Source organism: Mytilus galloprovincialis, chromosome 7, assembly GCF_965363235.1.
Source record: "Mytilus galloprovincialis chromosome 7, xbMytGall1.hap1.1, whole genome shotgun sequence".
NCBI lineage: Eukaryota > Metazoa > Mollusca > Bivalvia > Mytilida > Mytilidae > Mytilus > Mytilus galloprovincialis.
The window spans coordinates 35,853,707-35,876,132 of NC_134844.1; the positions used below are offsets into that span (position 1 = coordinate 35,853,707).

At 33.4% G+C, this 22,426-nt stretch overlaps 1 protein-coding gene across 1 annotated transcript in view; it reads right to left on the bottom strand.

Annotated features, from left to right (window-relative positions):
* The window catches only part of LOC143081658 (inactive pancreatic lipase-related protein 1-like), a 34,722-nt gene extending 26,350 nt beyond the window's left edge, over window positions 1-8,372 (bottom strand). The window contains exon 1 of the mRNA XM_076257421.1: window positions 8,312-8,372. The gene's annotated coding sequence lies outside the window, so the exon portion shown is untranslated. The remainder of the gene's footprint in view (window positions 1-8,311) is intronic.
* Window positions 8,373-22,426: the final 14,054 nt, after the last annotated feature.

Genomic DNA, 22,426 nt, shown 5'->3' on the forward strand with positions numbered 1-22,426 from the left:
CTTCATTTTGATATTTAAAAACAGCAAGAATTTTCAGTTTGGACTAAATTCTGAAAGTCACCTTTAAATTTTTAAATCAACTTGGATTTTCATTTAAACTATATAGCTTTCTGAATTATATAATGATGTTACAGATTACAAGGTTGTTTGGGTAGTTTAGAGTGTAGCTGTCAAATTTAAGGACTATATTCATTGGTTAAAAAAGCTATAATTTTCAGTTTGTACTAAATTCTGATAGTCACCTTTAAATATTTTCAAGTTATAATTCTGATTTTTCATCAACATCTTTAGCTATCTCAATTAAGTATGATCTTGTAAAATACCAGGTTATATTGTAGTTTTGTTTATGGCTGTCAAATCTCAAAATTTGATATAAAGGTTTCTTTCTGAATTTAGACCAAACTGAAAATTTTGACATACTAAAGTTTTCTACCCTAAATTGCTTAGTATATGGTGAACTTGGACGATATCCCATCAATTTAGATATTAAAGTCCGTATAGTATTATTTTAGGTGAAATTAGTATGTGATAAACCGACTAAATTATCCGCGACCATTTATAAACTACTGTATAAGCTGTCAAATCAAAATGATGTAAAGTTTAGATGGTTAAACCATGTTGAATCTATTTTTAATGAAACGGGATTATCTTTTGTATGGTTATCTCAAACATGTATTAGTGACATATGGCTAAAAAATACAATCAGAACATCACTCTAAGATCAGTTTCAGCAAACATGGCTTTCAAATGTGCAAGCATGTCCGAAGACATTAAATTATCGATTTGTTAAGGATACTTTTGGGTTTGAGAACTATTTTGACATTTTAGAATTTCGTGATATTTATACTTTATCCAAATTTAGAACCATCAACCATAAATTACCCATTGAGATAGGGAGATGGACAAATATTCAGAGAGATAGACGAAATTATAAATAATGTAACTCTAAAGATCTTGGAGATGAGTATATTATGATGTGCACAGAGACGTCAGTAAAAAGAAACGAATGTATTGATAAAAAATATGTAAATCGTCCAAATATAATTATGCTTAAAAAAATTATGAATTGAAATATAAAATCTAAATTGAGAAAGCTGTGTACTTTCATTAGATTTATAAATTTCCTTGTGTGCCCTCCTGGCTAAATACTATCAGTATAATTGTAAATAGTGTACATATTTTGCTCTGTGTAATCATGTATTTATATCTGTATTATTGATGTCATGTAGTGCCTGTATACCATTGTAATTGCAAAGGTTTGACAGAATAAAGATATAAAACTTCGTTTTACCTAGTAATTAAATCCTTAATCCTTATTTTATGACAAATTTAATTAACAAAGTAACAACATTACCTGTATTTTGTAAGATCAATATATAATTAAAATAGCTGTATAGTTTTATAAAAATTCAAGTTGTTTTGAAAAAGTTATAAAGAAAATTAAAGGTGACTGTCTGAATGTTCTTGCTTTTTTTTTGGTTGTGATTGTAGAAACCTGAGTCCGGACTGGTTGAGCATTGTCGAGACCATATTTAGACTTTACCAACATTATCAAGTACTCAATCAGGCTTATTAAGTAAAGTTTAAGAAAATGTATACAAATACAAAATAGCAATAATTGTTATCAAACCTGTTGTGGAATTCAATATTTCCATTTGCAAGTGTCTTTGTTGTGACATGATGGCCTGATTCTCAAGTGCCGGCTTCATTTTCTCTAATTTTCAAGGTCTTTGCATCTATGCAGTGGACATTTAGTGAGGACAAAAAGTTGTTGAGCTGAGTCTCGCCAATACCTGCATGTATCATTCCTGTATTGTTTATTAAAAGATGTTTAATAAAAATGAAATGTCAATACATTAAAAATTATTTCAATGTGTATTTGTTTAACATGTTTAATGAAGTGTTTTTTTTAGAAAGGCCTTTCATCATCACTACAAATTCTGTAATTACAGTGTAAGGCTATCAGAATTGTCTTTAATATAATATATGTGAAGCCTATAGGTGGTCGAAGGTGTTGGATACAGTGAAAGTTGAATTAGTATTGGTGGCACAATATCTCAGTAGTATGAGTTTGAAAGTTTGAATATCAGCGTTTGAAGAACAAATAAAATTGTGAAAGCAAATTCACAGACCTAACATTGTTGGACTCAAGTTAAGATGAATTTTATATATATATACCAGTAAACAGATTGTGTTATAAATGGGTTTGATGCTATTTATCATATATTAAATCCAAGGTATGATTAATTACTTTGTATATTATGAATTTTCTCAATCAAGTAATTATTTCTTGTCAGTATTATTCTTTTGTATTTTTTTAACTGTTATTTTCTTATTAACTTGCCCTTTCAAAAGCGCATTGTTGTTTCTTTAATTTGAAATAAAGTATAATATATATGTTATTCTTCTATACATTTACAGAGTTATGTTCTTCTTTAGGGTAGCTATGATACTAAACCCCTAACAGGAGGGATATTGTTGATATTCATTTGATGTTTTTTCTATATTGGGTTGAGAAATCACAAAACATGTTTAACCCTGCCACATTTTTGTACCTGTCGCAAGTCAGGAGTCTCTTGCCTTATATAGTTCATATTTAGGCCACACCAATTTAATTTCTTATTCTACAGATTTGGGCGAGTAAGTGATTTGAAAAAGTTAATAAAAAAATATTTAATTTGCAAATTGTTGAGGTGAAGCTTGAAAAGTAAGGGCGAGCGATTATAATTTTTTTTTGTAAACATAAAATAGTAGGTTTTGAGAATATTAAAACTTGATTTATCACTTGTCCTTTGACATTTCTTTAATTTCTGTAGTATTTTTTCCATGCTCACCAAGAAATAATTAAATCTAGTCTATGTACGAGTGACTAACAATGAGACAATTCTCCATCCAAGTCATAATCAATTTGGGCATGTTGGGGACAACCCCTTGATGTTGTAAATATCCCTTTTACATGTTTTATGAGGGATCAATATAAGTTACAATATATTTGTTTGTACAAAAGGGCTCATATTTTCTCAAAGAACTATATATCTATCTGGTATTAAACATGTCCAAGAATTTTGTAATATTCCTGGACTTTAACCATGTTAACAAATTTACTTAAACAGTTTAATATTATTCAAAATAAGTAGACCCCTCTTTTCAAAAAAGTTGTTTAAAATATGATGTAACTCTGCTCTTTTTGAGTACAAAATTCTATTTCTTTTTCTACATCATTAAAATGACCCTTGTCTCAATTTATAATATTTACAAAAAAAAACCAGTGCGGGAAATGGACATGATTAAATTTATGGATGCGGTAAGCGGGAATATAAAAAGATAAAAAAAACTCTGTTTTGAAAAAAATTGGTGCGGGCGGGTCCGTCGAACAACAAATCACATTGGTGTGGCCTTATATATTTCGGTCTTTCAGAGTTAACCTGTAGTATGATGTCCTTAATCACTGAACTAGTACATATTTTTGTTAAGGAACTAGCTGAAGCATACCTCAGGATGTTCTCATTGTTGAAGACACATCAGTGGCTGTTTTCTGCTCTTTGGTTGGGTTGCTGTCTCCTTGACACATTCCCCATTTCCATTCTCATGTTACAACCAATAAAGTGTTATGCTATGAGATGAACCTTTTAGAAAATCATTAGACACTACTATTTTTCCCTGAGGCAAATTAAATGCAGGTGACATCATATGTGGGGTTATCGGACCACAGATGAATTATCACGTTGTGATTGGTTAAATGCCGTCACGTGGTGACCCCTATGAGACCGTATGGGGGTTAGTAAGTTTCATATGGGGTTCATGACGCGTTAATGGCAACGTCATCTTTTAATGTTGTTGTGTTTCATTGTTTATTTGTCAACAAAACGCTGTAGAAAAAGTCCAGTGTCCGATAAATTTGTTATACGGTTAACTACTGACCCCCTACGGATCCATAGAGGGTGAATACAATTCATAGGGGACTCGGCCTCCGGGTTCACCCCCTATGGATTTTACTTACCCTCTATGGATCCGTATGAGGTCAGTAGCGAACCATATAACTTATATTGGGACGGTTAAAAACTGTATATGAAAAAAAAACCTGTTGCAGCTTTCGTGTTGACATAAAAAATTCCAACACCTTTCTTTTCTCTCCCAAAGTGGACCTTGCCTAGTTTAATTCTGTTTAAGGTTTGACATGACGAATTTTTACAAATAATGAACACTATGCCGGTTAGCCCATAGCACCGTACTCCCTTTGCATCATGCAAATGTAATGGTATAGTACATTCTCTGCAACTTTTAAGTTGGTTAGCCAATGTGTCAAGTTCGGTCACAAGTCTACAATGACTTAAGGGGACAAGATCAGGTGGTATATATGTTAAGTCATCATTTGTTAATGTGCTTGCTGTAATATCCTCTGTTGGTGTTACAGGGTTACAAAATGTAGCATAGGAATGATCTGATACTCTGTTGTTGTTTTTATGTTTTTGCTGAACTCTATCTACAATTAATTTTGTTATTTTTTTGACAGATTTTGTTCCTGAGAATCGCCCCTTGTGGTTTCTGATGGATGGCATCTTTTCTTTAGAGCAGACTATAATTCATTGCGATTGTCGCATTATGAAATTAACATCTTACCTCCATGGCCATTTTTTTCAAAGGGTGCTCCGTCACTTTCAAGTCCAGTTTCAGTGTTGTTAATTTGTGAATACGCTTAATAATACACCAAAATGATTCTCAATAAAATGATTCTCAATATATATCATTTCTAAGAATCAAGTCAGTCATCTTAATAAGCGTTTCACTTGTTTCATATCTTCTCTTTTTTCATTGAGATTTTTTCGACTACTCACCATTCTCTTTTTACCGGAAGTAAACATGCTACATTTCGTCATCTAAACAGATAAATTAAACATATTCGTTTCATTAAAAGATTGCATTAAATATTGTTCAAAGACATTTTATATCCGCTCAAAAAAAAATTTTACGAATGTTTTTTGTATTTATCGAGTTATCGTAAAAATATTTGTTTACGACAAGAGAATGCGCAACTTTCTGCGCAGAAGGCGCGAAAATTTAAACCCCCGAACTACCTTAAAGAGCAAACATTTGAAAATATTGTGATAAGCTCTGAGGACGAGCCAGTCCAAGTTAAGAAAGAACCAACATATTCAGAAGCCATATACAATAAAAGCACAATGAACATAAAGTTACAAAAAGAGGAAATTGTTGTAATAAGTTCAGATGAAAATTCCAACAAACTAGATTTGGACACTCAGGAATCTGAGAATAGTTCAGAAGAAAGCTCAATGTAAATTCAGATCACAATTAAAATGAACAGTATTATTTTGAACCCCCCCCCCCCCTCCTTCCAAAAAAAAAGAAAAAAAAAAATCGGCATCTGTGTTATCGGGAATGCCGCCTTCTGCTTATGTGTAATATGGATTATATATGAAATCGCATAATACCAAGGTGCTTGGAACATAAAAACAAACCTGCGTTAATTGCAAGAATGCGAAAATGTGACATTATTTGATTCTAATGAAGAATATAGTTAGAGCTTTACAGGTCGAATGACCTGTACCACAATTATGACATGTATGATAAAGATACACATTAAAAAATTATTTGTTTATTGAAAATTCTACTCCCCACCCCTGGAAATGAATTTTTGAATGGGGAAAATATGTTTCATCCTCTTTTAGTCAGTCTCCCTGAATTCAAATAGCTGCTACAAAACGATCTGAAGGATTGTAATGACACTTTACATGATGCTAGATTGCTACTATACAATTATTGATTTTGAAAGGGATTGCTTTTAGGATGTAACCTCCGGAGAAAACATTATATTCACCGAGCCATTATCCCCCTCTTTTTTTAAGGACGTATCAAGTTAATATCAAATTCACCTGTAAGTGGAATTTTCGCTCTCTATAAGAGCTGTACTCCCGTAACATATTGTGTTCTCATTACCGTAAGTTGTTTTTAGACCAATCAGAATACAATGACGGGTTAGGTTAAAGCAATGCCAACATGTTAATCGAAAAAAATCACAAACAACACAATGCAATAAACATGAGTTTATATAAACTTATTTCAAAAACTGAATGTACAAATATACTTGCTATTGAATTGAATGCTTTATAAAATCAACTACATAGGATAAAACATTCATATTTGGATTTCGAATAAGACCCTCTCCGAAGCGTTCAACGGTCTCCCCTGTGAATCAAAGAAAAAGGGCCATCAGTTGATCAATCACCATGAAAATCCAAAAATTGTTAAACTCTTAAGGCTGCTTTATTTCCAAGCCTACATTATACATGTATACACATTCATGGATCTGTCGAATCCAGTATCTTGGCATTGCACAAAGTCACGTTTTTCTCCGACTGTTTATGATGTCTATACACTAAAGCCATTGAATGTTGGACGTGTACTTTTTGATAATTCAGTCTTAGATGCATAATTTATAATTATTAGTTGTTAGAGGTTTTGAACTAGCTGCCAGTAACTGCGAGAACTCTCAGATCTTTAATTGGGTATCTTATTGTTGTCGGCCACGTTAACTTGTATTTGTAGCATTTAATTTTATCAATCTGATGAGTTAATCCTTTTTCAATCTGATTTTTAAAGTTCGTTCTTATGTTTTACTGTTACACCAATTTCCCAGATTATGGGGAGGGTTGGTATTCTGGTAACATGTTTAACCCCGCCAACTTCTGTATGTATGTGCCTCTCCTAAGTCAAGAACCTGCAATTCAGTGGTTGTCGAGAGAACTTTAGAGTTGATTGTTTTGAACAAATCTGTCAATCCATTAAACGATCGTTTCGATTGAACAAGATCGAATCGATCGTACATTCTTCAAAAGAGAACAGTAGAGTTGATTCATCATACGATCGTATATCTTTTAATTTATTGGATAACAGTAGAGTGGAGTGTATTGAACAAGTAAGTCGATCCTTTAAACGTACATACTCCAGGAGAGAACTGAAGAATTGAACGTAATGAACTTGTCTGTCGATCCTTTATACGATCCATTCGATTGTGCATCCTTCAAGATAGAGCTATCCTTAGGCCACACCAATTTAATTTCTTGTTCTACGGATTTTTGTACTCCAAAATTTGGGGCGAGCGAGCGATTTGAAAATTTTAATAAAAAATAATTTAATTTGCAAATTTTTGAGGCGAAGCTTGAAAAGTAAAGGCGAGCGATTATAATTTTTTTTTGTAAACATAAAATAGTAGGTTTTGACAATATTAAAGCTTGATTTATCACTTGTACTTTGACATTTCTTTAATTTCTGAAGTATATTTTCCCTGTTCACCAAGAAATAATTAAATCTGGTCTATGTAGGTGTGACTGACAATGAGACAATTCTCCATCCAAGTCATAATCAGTTTGGGGACAACCCCTTAATGTTATAAATATCCCTTTTACATGTTTTATGAGGGATCAATATAAGTTATAATAGATTTGTTTGTACAAAAGGGTTCATATTTTCTCAAAGAACTATATATCTATCTGGTATTAAATGGTCAAAACATGTCCAAGAATTTTGTAATATTCCTGGACTTTAACCATGTTAACACATTTACTTTAACAGTTTAATATTATTCAAAATAGGTGGACCCCTCTTTTAGAAAAAAAGTTATTTAAAATATGATTTAACTCTTCTCCTTTGAGTAAAAAAATCTAAGTTTTCAAAGGTTTTGTATAGAAGAACTATACAAATTCTTGGTATTTCTATTTTCTTTTCTACATCAGTAAATGACCCCTTGTCTGAGGGAGGGTTGTTCTCAACCTGATAATAACAAACACAGGTCAAAGTACCGTGCCTTTTACACAGGGCTTTGATAAAAACCAAACAGCAGGCTATAAAGGATCCCAAAATTATTAGCGTACACAATTTGAACAGGAAAACCAACGATCTAGTATATCCAAACGTGAAATACCAATGAACAACATCAACAAACGATAACTGCTGAACGACAAATGTTGATATGTTTTTATAATATTTACAAAAATAAAAAGGTGCGGGAAATGGACATCATTACATTTCCGGATGCAGGAAGCGGGAATATAAAAAAAATAAAAAAATCTGTTTTGAAACAAATAGGTGCGGGCGGGTCCGTCGAACAAGGAATCAAATTGGTGTGGCCTTATACGACCATTACATTCGACAAGGTTGATTTAAAGTTATATTCTATACTATATGGAACATGTACTGAAATCTCATGTATACACGAGATGCATCAATCAAATACAGCATACAAATAATTGATACAATAAAACAATTTAATATATTGCTGCACTATATACTGTACCTGTGTGATCTTGTAGATTCAGAATGATGGAAAGGAAATAGAAAATTTACTGCGATAATATGTTTGCATAGGCCTTATTTGAAAACCAAGTATCAAAGATTAGTTCAACAGTAAATGAACACAAAAAGCACCATGATTTTCAGTTATTTTTTCACGAAAAAGAAATCAGCTTTTACTTCGCAATCTTCATTTAGCTTACAATAAAACAACCCAACAAAGAAACAGCCAGTTTTACGAGACGTCCACATGGTTTAAGCCGAAAATCACCCTTGGTTTTAAGGGTTTTTAGCGTTATCTTACACCAACTTTCAATTAATGAATCTATAATAGGTACTTAAGCAAGAACTGTCATGACTCAAGGCATACCATCGAAGTGTAGCAAGTTTGTTATTAAGCCTTGGATGTTGGTAAAGGCTGCCACAGGACATGTTATGCATTTTGAGATAGACCAAATTGAAAAGTTGTACGTGTTGCGTCTACATTTCATAGAGGATAACATAATAAAAATTAAAACCAAGCCTTGCTATTAACTATGATAATGAGTTGATTTGAATGAATTGATGTGCGGAATATATGAAGACCAAAAGGAAAACAAAATTCAATTTGAAAAGGTGTCTATTAATTTTTTTTCACAGATGTTTCTCAATACCTATTTACTGTATAAACATAGAACTAGCAACAAAACCCAGTAAGCATCACGATATGAATTCATTGTATCAATCAATTGAAATCTGTATTTCAGGAAAACAGACAAGTTTATACAAATTATAATTATCAGGTACGGCATACTACGACTTCCTAATTAGGCAATACTTTCTGTATTATTCTTTCAACATAAAGCATACGTATAAGTCTAAAATAAAGTATTTTACAGATATACATATACAATTCAGACTGGCAACTACTTTAAACATCTTTAACAAATGAGATTGTTAAGGATTAAATCGATCGAGAGGTTTAGAATGCCTGTTGTTTCTGTTAGGCATGTTACCATATCTGCAGTTTCTTTTACAAGTTCTACAGTACAAATAAAAAAAGAGCGGGATTGGCTGGAACAGTGGCGTAACAGTACAACATGAGGACGAACTATAAGAATCAGTTGGAAATGGCTTAACTCATCAAATGGATAAAAATACAAGTGGACGGGTACTTGTACATCCTAACAACCAAAAGACACGGTCTAGAGACCTGAGAGTACTCGCTGTTAATTGACAGCTAGTTTAAAGCATCTATCATCTGGTATATTTCGCCCTTCTCTTTTATAGACACATATCTATTTCCCAAATCTACATACCCAGTTATATGGTGCTCTGTAGTATATTTTGCATTAAAACCTGGATACTTAAATTATGTATAACAGTCAGCAGATTTCCCCATGATATATATCAGAAATTGATTATATTTCGAATAAAAAGTCGTTCTGTTCTTATTGAACCCACTTGACCTTGGAATAGTATCAAATTCTTAATAAAATCTACAACTAGTATAATGGAACGTCTATTTTTTCTTCATTTCTTGAATCAGCAGTAACTCATCTTCATCATTTTGATTCTCCGATATGATACTTAGACCTGATAATGGTGCAATCTTTAATATCGAAATTGTCTGTGATTGAGTGAATTGATGGTGATGCAGATGTACTGTTGATGTGTTTTTGACCTGATAATGCTGCAATATTCAATGTCGAATTTGTCTGTGATTAGGTGAATTGATGGTGATGCAGATGTTCTGTTGGTGTGTTTTTCACTCTTTCACGTTCCAAATTTACACCAGATCTACTTGAATATTTCCATAAGACTTTCCAGTCGAGTCAATAAAACAGGCTTGAAAACCTGCCAAGCCTCTTGAAGACCCATGAATGAACACTACTGCTCAAGCATTGTAAGTACGTATTGTTGGTACTTGTCATTCATGCTGTGACCCAAAACTTGAATCATCATCATTCTTAACAATGGAAGCATCAGGTATTTTTACATTTTGCAAAAAGTAAATTGTAAATATCAATACCATTTGTCAAGATTACTTTTAATACACGTCATGGACCAATGTCATCCTGATAATCTTATCCATCTTCTGTAAAATAACGGCAACACTTTAAACTGAATACTATTTCCAAGTATATTTATAATTAGAATCGGCTAAAAATTCGTATCGGGAACCACGATTCAACAGGTCAAACCCTCATGGTATTATAATCGTCTTTTAAAGGGGTTTAAATCCAGGGTAATATAAGGTTGGAGAAAGAGCGATGCAAGATACCAACGACAACTATAAACTTCCAAGTTGACATTTTTTCTCGGAAAACATGTGTGTGCGCAGTAAAAGATGAAAATAAAACCAATCCGATTTAAGTTCTTGCCTCATCATTTTTCAAACCATTTAATGTTGCTTTGCTACATATATGACGTGGGTCTGTACTTTTACATCTTATTATTCAAATTGGAGTATTCTTGTCTTTAATTTTTGCTAATATGCTCGGTCTCTATGCCATTTTGTGCTTCTTTGTTACATATTTGATTGTTATTAGTGATTGAAATTATAACGTAATGTTGACTGATGTGCTTTTTGACATTTTTACCTATTATGTCTGTTTATTTCGTTCATGCATCGTTGTCAATATAATGGGAATTTGATGCAATTGTCATACAAGTGAAATGTATAGCTAGCTATAAAACCATATTCAATCCATCATTGGGGGTGATCTCAGGTGCGCCGGAAGGGTATCAAGTCAGGAAAATGATAGTTGTTATCCATTCGTTTGAGGTGTTTGATATTTTGATTTTGCCATTTGATTAGGGTTTGTTGTTTTACTTTTTTCTCAGGCAAAGTTGACATTAAGATATTGCTGTTCTTTAATTGAATATCAAATGGTCGTCTAATATGCCAGATCTAAAATAGATATCTGACCTGACGACTAGAAGAACCACTGACATACAACACAGCTAGTCCCCGGGAGAAGATATTTACTCTGACAATTTTTAATCAGTTATAGCTAAATTTTTGCACCATTATAATTGTAAAGAGAAAGTTATAGTGATAACGAGGTTTCTTTCTTAAAAATCATTGCGCGCAAAGTCGAAACGCTTTAACATATTTTTTTGAACGAATGACGTCAGGTTATAGACAATATTTTATTAGCACAAACAAATTTATATTAAATGGTTATGGCATACAAAATTAAGACAATAATCTGACAATAGTTAAATTGATTATAATTCTATTAGAGTGAGCGGTATTCACAGCGAAGAAAAAATAATGTTCACAAACAATTAAACAAAAAGTAAAATCACAAAAATACTGAACTTAGAGGAAAATCAATTCGGAAAGTCCATAATCACATGGCAAAATCAAATAACAAAACGCATCAAAAACGAATGGACAAGAACTGTCATATTCCTGACTTGGTACAGGCATTTTCAAATGTAGAAAATGGTGAATTAAACCTGGTTCTATAGCGCCAACCCTCTCACTTTAATAACAGTATCAACAATTTCCGATATATTTACATTGATGCGTTAAAAAAACCAGACACAATAAATAAAATAGTCAAAATATGGGTACACCAGTCATTATCGTATAACAATTTTAAATGGAACAATTTGACAGAACACAAAAACATCTACTATCTACGAACACATTCATTGGTTTGAGTGTCTGACGTCAGAAATTTGTCGTTCAATGTGCATACAAACAATTTTAAAATTTACATAGGAATGTTAGCATACAGGGTTAAAATAATCAAAAGTATGTAAAAATAAATTTCAGAAATAGAGATTTAAACTAGTCCAAAAGTTATATATAGAATTTATAAGAATCCAAAAATAGTTAATTCCACTACGCGATTAAATGAACACAAACAAAAATTAGGTTGCATATTAATGGGGTTCGTGTTGTTTATTCTTTAGTTTTCTATGTTGTGTCATGTGTACTATTGTTTTTCTGTTTGTCTTTTTCATTTTTAGCCATGGCGTTGTCAGTTTGTTTTAGATTTATGAGTTTGACTGTCCCTTTGGTATCTTTCGTCCCTCTTTTAAAAGAAATACAAGTTATGCAGATGTTTTGAATAAAAAACAATCAATAATATACTTTACTAGAACACACCCGTCATATCGCGGGTCCGTGACTGAATTAAAGTATATAACTATACGCAAGCCTTATTTTAGTATTAGTATTGTCATCTGATACACAGTTTTCTCTGCTTTCAAATCTTTCTGTTTGAACCCGTCAAACTGGAACTTATCAATTATTGGTAATATTAATTATTTGGAAAACGAAAGGTCCTGGAATGGAGTATTTTTTAATCAACAGCATTGTCCTATATTAGTTATAAATAAAGTTGAATTCTTTGATTCGCTGTTTTACGTCATGCCCGCTAACAAATTGAAAACTACCTATACGCCTTATTTTTAGTCCAGATTTGTCGTAGTCTTACTGATTAAAATACTACAATACATGTAGGTAACAACTTGACAATTTAGAAGTGTCAACCCTGTGATTATGACCCGTGTATATAGCATATTAATCCTGAATACACGGTTTGTTGGTGCGCCTGTCAGATGCGGAACGTACAGATAAGGTAATGATAGGTAACAGGTGAATATACTATTGGTATCGGTGTCGGACTCGTCCCGGAACTTCTTAATTATTGGCAATCTTAATTAAGTGGAAAACAAAAGGGCCTGGAGTGGTGTAATTTTTAATCTACACCTTTGGACTATATTAGTTATATATAAAGTTGAATTCTTTGATTCGTCGTTTTTACGTGATGACGGCTGACAAATTGGACCTCGTAATTTTAGTATTATAGATGGTGATTTTTATAATGACTGGTAGACTGCTATTTAAACGTGCAGTCAGTGTTATAGTGGACTATAAAATTAAAATTAAGATTTTTATAAATATTTTGTATATAGGTATCCCTCAATGATGTATAGCATGGACAGATTGAGAAGAAATGGTATTCATCCTCAATTTCTTGCCTTTTACAGGATAAGCAAATGCGTTTACTTCTTTCAATGTTGGTATAACGCCTTCTTTCAACTGCTAGGGTATGGACACTTAGTTTAAATTTACTGAAAATTGATCGGACATTTTTGAGTTTACATATATCAATATATGGGGGCCTTTTTCTAATTCTTTTAAGTTTTTTTTCACATTTATTGATAGAACAATTCATAATTTGATAAAAAATTCTTTGTTGGATAGTATTTATGTGATATTTTAAATTAATAGTTTCAAAAGTGGGATGACCAAAACATAATTTATTTAACCAGTCTTTTACAATGTTAACCCATTTACTTGTTTTCTCTACATGATTATATATTCTATGGACTAAAGTGTTAGGCGAATACACAATGTGGTTTATAAACTTCATAGCTTAAAGCTGAATTTTAAAGTACAAAGGGGTTCTGTTTGTTTCAGCTAAACAGGCTACATTTGTTGTTTTGCACTGTACTCCTAAGATTTCTTTAATAAATTTAATATGTACAATTTAATATGTAAATGTTCAAATGGATCTGAATCTTGAACACTTGGCTTACACCCCAAATTTCACTTCTATAAAGAGTTATTGGAACAACTAAGTAACAAATAATTTTTCAAGCATACTGCAGGAATTATCTAACGAGACTGTTTTTTTTTTAATTTTAAACCAAGCCTTTCTTCCATTTTCCATAATAATGTTTTATGAATGACTTAAACTTCCTGAACAATTTTTAAAGTTATTCCAAGGTAGCAATAAGATGTAACAGTCTCAAGATGTGCGTTTTCTACTTTAAAATAATTACAATGAGATTTTCCATTATATTTGAATATTATAAGTTTTGATTTCAAGTTTCCATAGGGAACAACATTAAGTAAACTCATCAAGTGCATTTTGTAGCCCTTCCTGGCTTTCGGACATTAGAATAATGTCATCTGCATATAATAATGATGTTAGTTTAACATCTCATATAATAATTGCTTTAGTGTTTGCATGATCAAGGTCATTTACAAGGCGATTTATATAAATATTAAACAAAGTGGGGCCAAGTATCTCCCCTTGTTTTACTCCGCAATTTGATATAAATTCATGGCTAATACCATTTTGAAATTTAATTCTGCATTTGTTTTCATTATACATTGATTAGATGACATTATAAAGCTTGCCTGGAAGTCTGTTTTGGAGTAGGATATAGAATAAACCCTCCCTCCAGACTCCCTCAAAGGCTTTTCGCAGATCTATAAATGCTGCAACAGCTTTCTTTTTTTTTAGTTTTATATTTGTCTACAATTGACTTCAATGAGAAGATATGATCTGCTGTTCTAGCTTTTTCTTTGAAGCCAATCTGATTTTCACATTTCACAAATTAAAAGTCAATGAGACACCTCTATAATTAGAGGGGTCAGATTTGTTCCCTTTTTAGGAATTAAAGTAATCAGACATTGTTTCATAATTTTGTGAAGCTGCCTTTCATAAATACTAGGTTGAAAAGTTTTGATAGGGGTTCTAATAATACTGGCATACCTCATTTAATCACTTCATTAGAAATGAAGTCCTCAACTGATGATATGTATAGCTTTCAAGATTACAATTGCATGACGCCATACATATAAACTCCTCATAGATACCAGCATTAAAGTTTTATATTTACGCCAGACGCGCGCTTCGTCTCCAAACGACTCACCATTACGCTCGAATCAAAAAATGGTTATAGGGATAAGTAAAGTACGAAGTTGAAGAGCATATGACGCAAGGCTGCTTAAAATGATATAAATATATTTTAATCTGTTTGATATCCTTTGGTGATAAGATTGTGGGCTAGCAGAAAAAATGTTTTCCTGCATTTATTTAAATCATCTTGCTGCAGAGGGACACATATGTCTATACTTTTAATGTATACAAACACCTGTCCTTACTGTATTTCTGTCTTATAAGGGCGTTTTTCAAATAAAAACCTGTTTGTAAATAAAAAGTGAAATCTTAAATAGTATTATACTCTTAAAAAAATATCTTTTCATAATTAATGTACTGTTTCGTAGGGGACATTAATGTCTCCTATTGATATTCCATTTTTTAGCTCACCTGGCCCGAAGGGCCAAGTGAGCTTTTCCCATCACTTGGCGTCCGGCGTCCGTCGTCCGTCGTCGTCGTCGTCGTCGTCGTCCGTCGTCGTTAACTTTTACAAAAATCTTCTCCTCTGAAACTACTGGACCAAATTAAACCAAACTTGGCCACAATCATCATTGAGGTATCTAGTTTAAAAAATGTGTGGCGTGACCCCGCCAACCAACCAAGATGGCCGCCATGGCTAAAAATAGAACATAGGGGTAAAATGCAGTTTTTGGCTTATAACTCAAAAACCAAAGCATTTAGAGCAAATCTGACATGGGGTAAAATTGTTTATCAGGTCTAGATCTATCTGCCCTCAAATTTTCAGATGAATCCGACAACCCGTTGTTGGGTTGCTGCCCCTGAATTGGTAATTTTAGGTAATTTTTGCTGTTTTTGGTTATTATCTTGAATATTATTATAGATAGAGATAAACTGTAAACAGCAATAATGTTCAGCAAAGTAAGATTTACAAATAAGTCAACATGACCGAAATGGTCAGTTGACCCCTTTAGGAGTTATTGCCCTTTATAGTCAATTTTTAACCATTTTTCGTAAATCTTAGTAATCTTTTACAAAAATCTTCTCCTCTGAAACTACTGGTCCAAATTAAACCAAACTTGGCCACAATCATCATTGGGATAGATAGTTTAAAAAATGTGTGGTGTGACCCTGCCAACCAACCAAGATGGCCGCCACAGCTAAAAATAGAACATAGGGGTAAAATTCAGTTTTTGGCTTATAACTCAAAAACCAAAGCATTTAGAGCAAATCTGACATGGGGTAAAATTGTTTATCAGGTCAAGATCAATCTGCCCTGAAATTTTCAGATGAATCGAACAACCTGTTGTTGGGTTGCTGCCCCTGAATCGGTAATTTTAAGGAAATTTTGCTGTTTTTGGTTATTATCTTGAATATTATTATAGATAGAGATAAACTGTAAACAGCAATAATGTTCTGGTCAAGATCTATCTGCCCTCAAATTTTCAGATGAATCGAACAACCTGTTGTTGGGTTGCTGCCCCTGAATCGGTAATTTTAAGGAAATTTTGCTGTTTTTGGTTATTATCTTGAATATTAGTATAGATAGAGATAAACTGTAAACAGCAATAATGTTCAGCAAAGTAAGATTTACAAATAAGTTAACATGACTGAAATGGTCAGTTGACCCCTTTAGGAGTTATTGCCCTTTATAGTCAATTTTTAACCATTTTTCGTAAATCTTAGTAATCTTTTACAAAAATCTTCTCCTCTGAAACTACTGGGCCAAGTTCATTATAGATAGAGATAATTGTAAGCAGCAAGAATGTTCAGTAAAGTAAGATGTACAAACACATCACCATCACCAAAACACAATTTTGTCATGAATCCATCTGCTTCCTTTGTTTAATATTCACATAGACCAAGGTGAGCGACACAGGCTCTTTAGAGCCTCTAGTTTTACTTTATATAGTAGAAAGATCTCATTTTTTTCTGAATTGTAGAACCATTGTTTTATCGATAAAGATTAAATAAAGGCAACAGTAGTGCTGTTCAAACTCATAAATCCATGGACAAATAACAAAATCGGGGTAACAAACTAAAACTGAGGGAAACGCATAAATATAAGAAGAGAACAACGACACAACACTACAATGTAACTAACACACACAAAAACGGACCAAGCATCAGACAAAATCCCACGAGAATAACAAATATAACATTAAAACCAAATACATGAATTTGGGATAGACAAGAACCGTGACACGTCTTATCGCAATGTCAATTTACACTCAAAAATAAGAGAAAACAAACGACGCAACGTTAAATTGTAACACACACAGAAACGAACTATAATATAACAATGGCCATATTCCTGACTTGGTACAGGACATTTTTAAAGGAAAAAATGGTGGGTTGAACCTGGTTTTGTGGCATGCCAAACCTCGCACTTTAATGGCAATGTTAAATATAACATAGACATGACAACATAATATTACAGGACTACAATACAAATAAATATGAAAACGTATTAGACAAAGAAACACATGATTAATGAATAATAAAAAGCATCAGGAACGTATTAGACAAAGAAACACATGATTAATGAATAACAAAAAGCATCAGGTTTAAAATTTAATACGCCAAAAACGCGCCTCGTCCACACAAGACTCACCAGTGACGCCCAGATATAAAAGATCGAAACTGAAGTATTAACTCATTACATAAAACAAACACGAATACATAATGAATGACCAACACAGAATAGACACACCTGACTCAGTCCAGGCCTCAACGCAGTAAATTATGAAAATGACGTCACATACGACGGTGAAAAGGCATTAAAAATTACGTCACATACGATGGTGAAAAGGCATTAAAAATTTGAATATATGAAATTTCTGAAACAGCAGAAAAATTACGTCACATATGAAAAACTGTATCTCAAAAGTAAGATAGAATTAGGATTGATTAAAGATTAAAATAGAACTAAATACTGATATTGCATTTAAACACAATGCATATTGCAATACTTATTAATAGCAATTAACTATAATATATATATATGTGCAGTTTGTTATGAATCCAACTTCAAACGTAAATTATCGTACAGATTATGTTGACCAAAATTAAATCTAATAAATGACGGCGGTGATTAATTTTTGTTTCCATAACACACAAATAAAATAGAAAAGACGTCAACACATTTGACAAAACCCGATGAGAATTACAAATATAACATTAAACATTTAAACTAAATACATGAGTTTGGGATAGACAAGTACCATAACACGTCTTATAGTAATGCGAATTCACACTCAGCAAAACAGTCACAATCGGGAATAAGTCACGTTTGGTAATTAATAGATTAGACGACGTAATGACAAACCACAATCTACCATGTGGTAAAAATGTCCTTAGCTAGTTTGGTTAAACACACATCGTATGGATCAACCAATTCGTGATGGTGTCCATAAAATTTAATGAGTGTCAATTTTAATCTGTCCTTCTCATAACTTTGTTGGAGAAGTTTCTGCGTAAGTAGCACACTCCTGTATATGAAGTCCGTATAGTGTGAACAAGCACGTGAATAACGTATCAATTGTGATATGTAAACACCATACGAAGGGGCAGATGGTATGTTACTGCTGAGAAATGGGAAATTGATAATTGGGAAGTTGAAATCGTCCCGTTTGTCATATATTTTCGTGTGAAGTCGTCCATCTACGTACTAAACATATATGTGCAGTTGCCTCCAAAATCTAGCTGCCGAAAAAGGATTTCGGTTGTCCAAAAAACAGGTGCTCATTAAAGTATCACGCCTATACAGATCATTAGAGTTGAAAAAAACCTTTAAATCTAAGATACCAGGGAATGACTGAAATAACCCTCAGAAAACCTGAGAGACAATTGCACCACAAGGTCAAGAATGATGAACACGGTGGTTGTGTCGAACTATTTCATTGGTTTGTGCAACTTTGTCTCTGAAAATAGTAACACCAGACGTCATCTCGAATGCAAATGAGACGGCTAAAGGTTTTGAGCATAGCCAAATGTAGTAGCTAGGAAGGGGGCACAAATCATGTCAGAAAGAACGGGCAACTCGAGGAAAAACATCACAATTCTTGCTTGTGTTAATGCCGATTGCAACAAAATGGCTCCTCTATGTGTTGTCAAAGGGAACAGTAAAGGTACAGTATGGACATACCAGGAAAAGGCCTGGATGTGTGATATTTTAGGAGAAATGTGGTGGTGTGGTATATTCCTTCAATAATGTGGTCCAAAACGTTCTCAACTGCTTATAATGGATTCCCACGGTTCTCATGAAACAATTGGATTATTTGAAGAGGCAATGGAAGAAAACATATTTGTTCCTGCCCTCCCATCTCCAGCCATGGGATCTGAGTGTGTTCGTTTCATTCTCTTGTGCTTATGACCGAGTATGTTCCGAATTCATGACGGAACACCCAGATCATCTTATTAATAAAGTCACATGGCCTAGACTTTTCTGCCAGGCATTACTCCGGAAAATGTCAAAAGCGGTTTAAGGGTAACCGGTCTTTGGCCGCTCAATCCCTCTGCTGTGCCTGATTCAACATACTTGCAATCTGAAATGTATGAACACCATTTAATAGAACAAATAAAAATATCTGAGACAGGTGATGCTATTGAGAGTGGACTAGACACTTTGGTTTATTGGCAGAGGCGTTTGCTTCATTACCATCAGAAAAGAACGTGTCTTTGACACGCTCAATATTTTGATATGAGCGTCACTGATGAGTCTTATGTAGACGAAACGCGCGTCTGGCGTACTAAATTATAATCCTGGTACCTTTGATAACTATTTACACCACTGGGTCGATGCCACTGCTGGTGGGCGTTTCGTCCCCGAGGGTATCACCAGCCCAGTAGTCAACACTTCGGTGTTGACATGAATATCAATAATGTGGTCATTTTTTTTTTTATAAATTTCCTGTTAACAAAAGTTGAAAGTTTTCGAAAAACTAAGGATTTTCTTATTCCAGGCATAGATTTCCTTAGCCGTATTTGGCACAACGTTTTGGAATTTTGGATCCTCAATGCTCTTCAACTTTTTAATTGTTTGGCTTTATGAATATTTTGATATGAGCGTCACTGATGAGTCTTATGTAGACGAAACGCGCGTCTGGCGTACTAAATTATAATCCTGGTACCTTTGATAACTATTTACAGTTGTCACTGAAAGTTACAAATAATCTGCCCTGCAATCTTCAGATGATTCTTTTGTCCCGGTAGATGATGTCGACTCACTATTAAATATTCTTGAAAACGGAAATTCAACACTATTTGAAGTTCAATTAGTCGCATCCACGTTAGATTTGAATTCCAATATTGAAGACATATTTGAAATTCAACAAGCAACCAAAAAGCTAAAGGAATCAACAGCAATAATTTCTCATAGGCTTATTGACCAGTGAATAAATTGTCAAAGTAAAAAGAGAAAAAAAAACTACACGAAAAAGGAGAGAAAGGAAAAAGACAAGGAAGAAAGAAAGAACAAAAAATGCATGCAAAACAATCAAAATCAAAAGTGGAACAAAATTTATTATAGCATGCAGTTGTTGGATTCTTTACTATATTAGCAATAAACATTATTTTACTTGTAATTCTCACAGTAGTTCAACAAAAACTTTTGCACAATAACAGTGTCATTCTTTTTGAGGCAATACCATAAATCATAATATTAAGTACAATGTTTCCAGTAAAACGATCCACCACAATTTTCACAGAAACTGTTTCTGGGAGTCTTACATTATTAGAATTTCTGGGATGATTTGTTTCTCAAAATTATTTGGTTTTATTTGCCAAAAAACGGTTGACACTGGGGATGATAAAGAAAAACAACCATCGAGTCCTAGAAAAAGTCCGGAGACAATTACCTCTATCACTCTCCATCATTCTCACTGCAATAATAAAAGAATGGCTATTCCAAGGGGTTCTCCATGTGTTGACCCGGGACACAAAATCAGACCAAATAATACTTTTCACAGAAAATACGATCTTGCAAGATATCTAACAGTTGAAAAGTCCATGGTTAAGTTTAAGGTAAGACACAACTTAGTTCAGTACATGCCTGCGGAAAAAATCGCATAGATGGGGTGCAAAACTGTTCGATTTGACTGAGTGTGACATTGGTTATACTAGTCAATAAACTCATCATAGATACCAGGACTAAATTTAGTATATACGCCAGACGCTGAAGTAATGTTATATTCTGATACGTATTTACACTAGATGTTAAGTTAAACCAGAGATACATGTACTTGTATCCATAAAACAGTTTACGCGATGAGCACGAAAAACATTAAAAATGCACAAAGAAGGTTGCCAAGTTTTCGCCAGTGGAGCTTCGTCTTGTGTAGATTCTATATACGGTATTTTACACCTTCTCCACATATTCATTCATTGTTGTTTCATTCGACCTATGGTTTTCAGAATGAGTAATGTTCCCCCCCCCCCTTTTTTAGGGGGGGGGGGGGGGGGGGTAATTGGTATGTGCGTCCTTGGTAAATTACCTGTGGTGGAATAAATTTACCTCTTGATGGAGTACAGTGATCTGACGGTCGTCTTCAAGACCTGTAATGGGAACCTGTTGGCTGCCTTCTAGTTCTTACGTATAATCACCAACCGGAGTTGTATACACATTTGTCTGATAAAAATTTATTATGATGTCACTTGGTATATGATTTTTCTTAACGAGTTTGAATAGCAGTCAGAAATTCCTCTTTCTGTTTTTCGAAATCTTCTGAAATTTAAAGCGCTGCTTTAGTTTCTTTCCTTTTCACATGTAATATGCAGCGTAGAAAGGATTGGGCCTAAGAATTAGAAAGTTCAATGGAGCTTTTAAAAAAAGGCAACAGTAGTATACCGCGATCCGAAATTCATCAATCGATGAGAAAAAAAATCCGGGTTACGAACTAAAACTGAAGGAACTCCGACACAACATTTATAAGTAACACACACACAGAAACGGTTGATGGCCATTTCCCTGACTTGGTACAGATCATTTTTTAAGAACAAAAATGGTGGGTCGAACTGGTTTTGTGGCATGTTAAATATAACATGAAAATGACAACATTACATGACAGGAGAACAAAACAAATAAATTGGAGAACATATAGGACAGAGAAACACACGAATATTAGCTAACAAAAGGTACCAGGTTTTAAAATTTAATACGCAAGACGTGCGTTTCGTCCAGAAAAGACTAACCAGTGATGCTCAGATGAAAGAAAATTTGAAAGCCAAAACAAGTACAAAATTGAAGAGTACCAAAAACATGTGAACTATACGGCTAAGGTTGGTCCGAGTACACAATTATCGTCCCTTGATTTTCGTCGTCCACAAATATAGTCCCTAGTGTGGACAGTGTGTTACTTGTCAATTTTTGTATACCCCTTCCCAATTCATTTCTTGATGTTTTATGCCTCAAGTAGGAAGAAGGGGGATAAAATTACACTGTAAAAACATTGGATTCATGAATTATAATGTTAAGTAGTGATTTG